General features: G+C 40.0%; 1 non-coding gene across 1 annotated transcript; it reads left to right on the top strand.

The window, feature by feature from the left end:
* The first annotated feature begins 4,844 nt into the window (after positions 1 to 4,844).
* Trnav-cac lies at positions 4,845 to 4,918 on the top strand. The gene has a single exon. It is a non-coding gene; the product is annotated as a tRNA-Val (tRNA).
* The last annotated feature ends 2,292 nt before the right edge of the window (positions 4,919 to 7,210 follow it).

Below are 7,210 nucleotides of genomic sequence, written 5' to 3'. Positions count from 1 at the left end.
AAGTAAGATGAGAAGAGTGGTTGGTATTAAAATAGCTACAGAACATTGCAGGAGATGAAATATCGCGGCGATAAGAAAGAGGTTGGAGACAGTCATTCAGAAAGGAGAGGTTGATAAAACGAAAATATTTATATTTTATTCTGTCTGAAAGAACAGTATGAGTAGAACCTCCCACATACATAAGTTTTGGACAGATAAGAGTGTGTGTGTGTGTGTGTGTGTGTGTGTGTGTGTGTGTGTGTGTGTGTGTGTGTGTGTGTGTCTGTGCGAGAGCGCAATCAAAATAAATTTTTGAAGTTACAATCTTCAAACCTTTGCTGCTATCCCTATCTATATTTTATCTCCGAAATTTCGCTATGTATGTATGCATGTATGTCTGAATCTATGTATGTACGTATGTATATCTACAGTGCAGTAGGCTCTAGTGTAAGAGCGCGTCTGTGTGTGTGTGTGTGTGTGTGTGTGTGTGTGTGTGTGTGTGTGTGTGTGTGTGTGTGTGTGTGTGTGTGTGTGTGTGTGTGTGTGTGTGTGTGTGTGTGTGTGTGTGTGTGTGTGTGTGTGTGTGTGTGTATGATTGATGTTTGGAGGGGAGGGCCTCGAGACAGAAGTAAAAATTTTAAACAAACGGGAGGATATTTCTAGTCTTTCAACTCTCAAGGCTGCAAGAAAAGAAACGAAAGAAAAAAAAAGGAAGAGGAAAGACTGGAAGACTGGATGAAAAATGTGCAGCGTTATGTGAGGCTACGTAACAAAAATAAAGAAGCAGGAGTGGTAAAACGTTGCCTCAATTTTACCTTCCCCATAGGCCACCTGTCAGTCTACTTGTCACAGTCTCAACAGGTGAGTCTCCGTACCCTGAACCCTAATAGCCGTACTCACCTTTACATCAATATCTACAAAATATGGAGTTTTTGAATCACTACGCTTTTTCCTTCTCTTATTCAGGGGATTTTTGTAGCTAGCGACAGAGCTTCGTTAAAAGGAGGGAGGTGCTTATTTAAAACTTAGAGGAAATGCATCATTACGTCTACCATTTCTGTTCTTTCAAATGGTAAAAGTTCACATTTGCATCACTGAATAGCTCATGAGAGGAAGGTTAAATTTTTCTACGTAGTACGATCAACACCACTTTTTTTTCACTATTCTCTCTCTCTCTCTCTCTCTCTCTCTCTCTCTCTCTCTCTCTCTCTCTCTCTCTCTCTCTCTCTCCTTCAATAATTTAGCTGATGCACTTGTGCGACTTACCATTGTGTCTTCTTTCTTTCTCTCCACAAACTCTTACAGTCATTTACCTTTATGACATGTGAAAACACTGTGTTCATTTTTTCCTCTCTAAATTTCGTGTTCTTTTTCACAAAAGTATCTGAAGTACTTCTGATGATATCACGCTTTTTTCTTTTCTCCTAAAAAAAATAGTACGCATCACTTATAATAATTAAATCACGTTATCCCTCGCTTTATATAAAACGGACCAAAAAAAGTGCGTTATTACCATACTCCAATAATGATGTACTCTACATGTCCTTACACCAATAAGCATGTCACTTTTCTTCCTTTCTTCCATTCTTTGAACCTTAAAATTTTAGGAGTGAGGATGGTGACGTCACAACACAACGCCTTTTCCATTGGCTCCTCCTTTAAGGCGGGTCGTAACGCCACATTACCATCACAAAAGGGCCTGTGATCCTGCGTCCCTCAGAGCCGACCTTAGGCAGAAAACGTCTTGTCCATGCCATAAAATCCTTTGCCTTTATTCTGTATTTGATACGCATGTCCTTCTCAAGAGTCGAGCTGTGACTGGGCAGGAAGAAGGTGAAATCTAATGGGATGAAAGACCCGACCTGCAAGACACTGGATATTTTTTTCATGTAAGAGAAGAGAAAAAGTAAATTTTATCAAGTAAAACATAAATGATCCCTTAAACTGATGATATACAATTGGTCCTCTAATGATTAACTTGTCCATCAAAGCTAAAATAAATGTTATTTACTGTAAAGCTCAAATTACAAGTCCTTATTTGAAACATTTTGGGACTTTTCTTTATTCCTCTTTTTCCTCTCGCTTGTCTAAACTAAAAATGTTTATTTATTCCTCTCTTGTCCGACTTTCGCTTTTACATTTTTTTCCTAATATTTCAATTTCTATGCTTTACATATTAATCTTATTCATTCACGCATATTTTCGTTTTATTTCCACGTTAGTGAAGCAAAAATATGTGAAATCAAGTTGGAAGATGGTATTGCTAACGGTGTTAATGATGTTGGGAGTTAAGTTAAAAGTTCACATTGAATGTATTAAATGCAGTAAGAGATCGTCACCAGCTAAAACCTTGTCTTTTAACAACGACCTCCCCTTCGCTGCCTCGCGTTTGCTGGTGTAATGTTCGGCGGGGCTCTTGAGATAACGACCCGCACGAGGCGAGGTACGAGAAGGTCAGTCTATTTTGAAAGTGGGTCAGTGGAGGTCAGAACAGTGATGGACAGCTTGGTATTTGACGAATATTGAGCCGCTGACGTCAGCCTTCACGATCCTTTACAACCAATTTGATGTTTTTTTTTATTATTGCTTTTGTTTACTTTTCAGTACAGAATATTTTCATTATTAAAACAAAAAATGAGATTACTTGCTTTCATTTGATATTTCTTGTTTATTATATGAAACTTACCGATATTTTTTCATTACTTGTTACATATATATAAACTGGTTTTGTCTTCCTATCTATAATATTTCTCTCTCTCTCTCTCTCTCTCTCTCTCTCTCTCTCTCTCTCTCTCTCTCTCTCTCTCTCTCTCTCTCTCTCTCTATTTATATATATATATGTATATCTAGGTTTATTATCCTTTATCTTTTATCTTATTTTTATTTCTTCTATAAAAGGCTTGAAAATTTCCTATTCATGTTGTTACACGTGGATAGGCTTCATGATTTAAACTGTAAAGCATCTCTAAACTCGAAACTTAAAAACTTGACATCTTTGAATCCTGATAGTTTCATAGCCATTATGTGATCTGAAGATATAATAATTCTAAGATGATAACAAATAATAAAGGTGTTATACTTAATTTCAATATTTAATTTCAGTTTAAATTTTTAGGTATGCTGAGTCACAAAAAGATTAAATTACAAAATGAATCTTCGTGCCCAGGCCTGAATTCCTTCCGTGATTCTATTCTTTGAAGTGTGCAAGGATTCTAGCTCAGAACCAGAATCTTCACAACACAAAGGCTGTTAAACTTTGACCATAAACACAACGAGAATTCGGAAACTAACATCAGAAGCGGGCACCACCAATTGCCAAACCGAAGCTTGTGGCCGGTGGTTCGAATCTAGGTGACATTAACCTCAATGGATTGATAAATACATGGCCAAGATACAACTGAGAGAATCGTGTATGTGTGTGTGTGTGTGTGTGTGTGTGTGTGTGTGTGTTTCTGCACGTGCGGTAGAGAGGACACAAGGACACAAGGGCGCTGAAGGGGGCGAGGTGTAATTACGGACACTAACAAGGCTTCATGAACAATAATTAATTAAAACCATTAATGTCTTCCACTTGCCCGCATTCAGGCAATATTCGACGTGTTCGCGATTAATTAAGTGACTTGTAATCCGTATAGCGAACGATATTTTGCGCATATATGAAGGGATTAAGTTCGTTTTGTGAAGGAGAAAGACTCTTTGTGAAATTATACCTCACTTTAGTCTCTTTCTCGCTCTATTTTGTGAATACTGGAATCTACAATTGGTCACCAGTATTTGAGTCACAGAATCCTAAATTAAGTTTTATCCAATACATTTTTCGTCACTTGCTATGTATATATATATATATTTTTCTGATTTTCTGTTTCGTCCCTCTTTTTGTCCCAGTTCAAGAAGAGTCTTGCTTTCATGTTCTGTGATCCCTCACTTACTTTTCTTCTTTTTTCTATTCTTTTCGTGTTTTTTTTATCCGTCTACGTTTCGGCATCCTTTCATCGTTACTTTCCTTTTACTATTTTTTTCATATCTACCTATCAATGATATTCATATTTTCCAATGTCTTGCTTCAACCTTTCTTCTTTCCTTTACTTTTCACAATCATACTTTTGACCATCCTATTCTCACTTTCCCTCACCTTTTCCTTTCTCCTTTCTAAATGAAGAACATTACCACTTTCCTCTTCCTCCCTTCATCCTTTTTCCTTTCCTTCTCTTTCACTTACTCCGTTCGTGCTTTACCGTTCATTGCTTGCTCCCTTATTCCTCTCCTTCCTTCCTGTCCTTGCCCTTCCTCTCCCACGCGGTTAGGGAGCCAAGTTTGCTTCTCAGTGTCTCAGAAGGGGACGTGTGTGTGATTATAGTTCACCGTCTCCCTTTGGTTTCGTTATAGTCTTAAAGTCACGCTTCGGTTCTGCATTAATAAACAGATTAAGCTCGAGTCCGCCCATGAGGTGATCATTTGTTAGAGGGACTGTTGTATTAGGCGAGATAATTGTCCTGCCGCAGAGAAATGACAGACCACGAGTAGGAAATAAGAGATGAAGCTTCCTACGTGTTATTTTTGTATTCTATTTCCCGATCCTTTATGACAGGATATTAGATTTTCGTTGTTGTTATTGGTGTTGGTTGCTCTTGGGTATTTCTTTTCTTGGCAATTAAATGTCGTAGTTTCATTTTTATTGTTATAGTTATTTTTAGTACTCTTGATGAATGTTTTTTTTTTTTTGTAACGTTTTTATCTTGCCTTCTCTGTTTATTGCTCGTTGTTTGGATGAAAAACCGAGATAGATACATAGTAAACCATACACACACACACACACACACACACACACACACACACACACACACACACACACACACACACACACACGCCCGGTAGCTCAGTGGTTAGAGCGCTGGCTTCACAAGCCAGAGGACCGGGGTTCGATTCCCCGGCCGGGTGGAGATATTTGGGTGTGTCTCCTTTCACGTGTAGCCCCTGTTCACCTAGCAGTGAGTAGGTACGGGATGTAAATCGAGGATATGTGACATTGTTGTCCCGGTGTGTGGTGCGTGCCTGGTCTCAGGCCTATCCGAAGATCGGAAATAATGAGCTCTGAGCTCGTTCCGTAGGGTAACATCTGGCTGTCTCGTCAGAGACTGCAGCAGATCAAACAGTGAAACACACACAAACACACACACACACACACACACACACACACACACACACACACACACACACACAAATACTCGTTCTCAAAAACCAATATTCACTCTCGCACTCACATCCTTCATATTGGTCTGTATCTACAAGCCCACAGCCGCCTTAAGCCTTCCTGCCTTCAACTAAGCATCCATTTCGCTTTGCCACGTCCCTGCAAAATCAAACCCGCGTCCTAATGAGGCAGTTTGTCCCCAATCACCATTCGTGACTGGATTTTATTGCGTGAATCCCTCGCTACGATTCTCTTTTCATCCTTTCTCTTAGGCAGATATATAATCTACAATGCAACAGAAGGTGACTGATATCCTCTCTCTCTCTCTCTCTCTCTCTCTCTCTCTCTCTCTCTCTCTCTCTCTCTCTCTCTCTCTCTCTCTCTCTCTCTCTCTCTCTCTCTCTCTTTCTCAATACATCTACCTCTGGGGATCGAAGGCACAACACGACGCGACAAGCAAAGCACCCAATAAGCCATGAAGGTTTACAAAGTTTGCACCCGCTCGTGCAAGGGAGGCTCGGTGCAATGCCAAAGGGAACGAGACGACATTTGTATCAGTAATGGCCAGGAAATACGCACTTATGTGAAGACGTCCTTATGAAAGAAAAGAATACCTGTGTGTGTGTGTGTGTGTGTGTGTGTGTGTGTGTGTGTGTGTGTGTGTGTGTGTGTGTGTGTGTGTGTGTGTGTGTGTCGATCTTTTGTCAACTACTGTATTGTACCTTCCTTCCTCCTTTCCATTCTCTGCCACGAACAAAATAAAAGACAATTGGATATTTTTTTACTAGTTTTCTTTGGCACCATAAGCAGCATCTTGAGCAAATCTAAATCATTCTTGGAGCACTGTATCACACTACAGGTATACACACACGACAAAGACTAGTAAATACGGAATAAAAACAGCTCGGTGTCTTAGCGTCTCTTGTCTTTTTCCTCCTGTTAGTTATTTAAATCTTCCTTGTCCGCCCCAGCTCCAGCTAGTTATCTTGCCAGCTATTTCAGCTTCGTGGCCTTCGCTTTGGCGTCTTGCTACCACACTCGTTACTATTTGGTGTTCTGATGCTTGATGTATTGCTGCAGCCACATGCTACGTAATCTCTCTGGCTGTCTGCTACATCGTCGTTCAGCCAGCGTTCCTGCTCTCTCCATGTGCCTTCTTCAGCTGCTTCAAGGATTCTCTTAAGACTTCTGCCTGCCTACCGTCAGCTTGCCCGTACAACTTCAAACTGTGTTCTTGTCGTTCAAGACAATTCTTCAAACTTAAAATTGTCTTCCTGTTGCTTTAAGATGCCGTTATCGACGCATCTGTTTAATTAAGCTGTCATCGACGCATCATTGACTGCCTCAGTGCCGCTGTTCTTAGAAATAAATTTAAGATTTTGGACTCCTCTCAGCTGTCAGTTTTCGTTTCAATACTACATTGTCGACTATTTTAGTTCTGCTGTTTCCCGTCGCTCAATATTAAAACGTCTCAGTCGTCAGTCTTCCCATCTACTGCAAGTTGTAAATGTTCTATAACACTCGTTGTTCACCATGTCTGCTGTCTTTTGTCCATGTGATAATTTTGCTTTTAACTTTAAGTACATATCGGCCACGGCTCACTACACTTGACAAAGATGATATCACTACCATGTACGTTATTGCAGCAATGCTGTAATATTATTACTGTTCATTTGGTATAGACATACCATATTTGCCTTTGCTTTAAACATCCAGTCATGCCATTGTTTATGCTACTTTTCGTGACTGACGCAGATAGGGATGAAATACACATTTATTCAATTTATATTTTTTTCTTTTTATCAAGGGCTTTACACATACATGTATTCAATTTTGTGACCTACGTGTCACTCTTATGTTTTCCGAATCATGACGGCGTGCCTCTGTTGTGTAGCCGAGTAATCTCTAAGTGTCGTTGTGTTCCGACACAGCCGTGTCCGACACTCCATGTTCTGAGTGACGCATAGGCACTTCCTACGCTCTCCTCATTAGTCGCATCTCGCCTTGCCTTGGGGACAGACTCTGCGGGTTGGTTTTCCC

This window comes from Portunus trituberculatus, chromosome 30 (assembly GCF_017591435.1).
Source record: "Portunus trituberculatus isolate SZX2019 chromosome 30, ASM1759143v1, whole genome shotgun sequence".
Taxonomy (NCBI): Eukaryota; Metazoa; Arthropoda; class Malacostraca; order Decapoda; family Portunidae; genus Portunus; species Portunus trituberculatus.
This window is presented reverse-complemented; position numbering and strand designations above follow the sequence as displayed.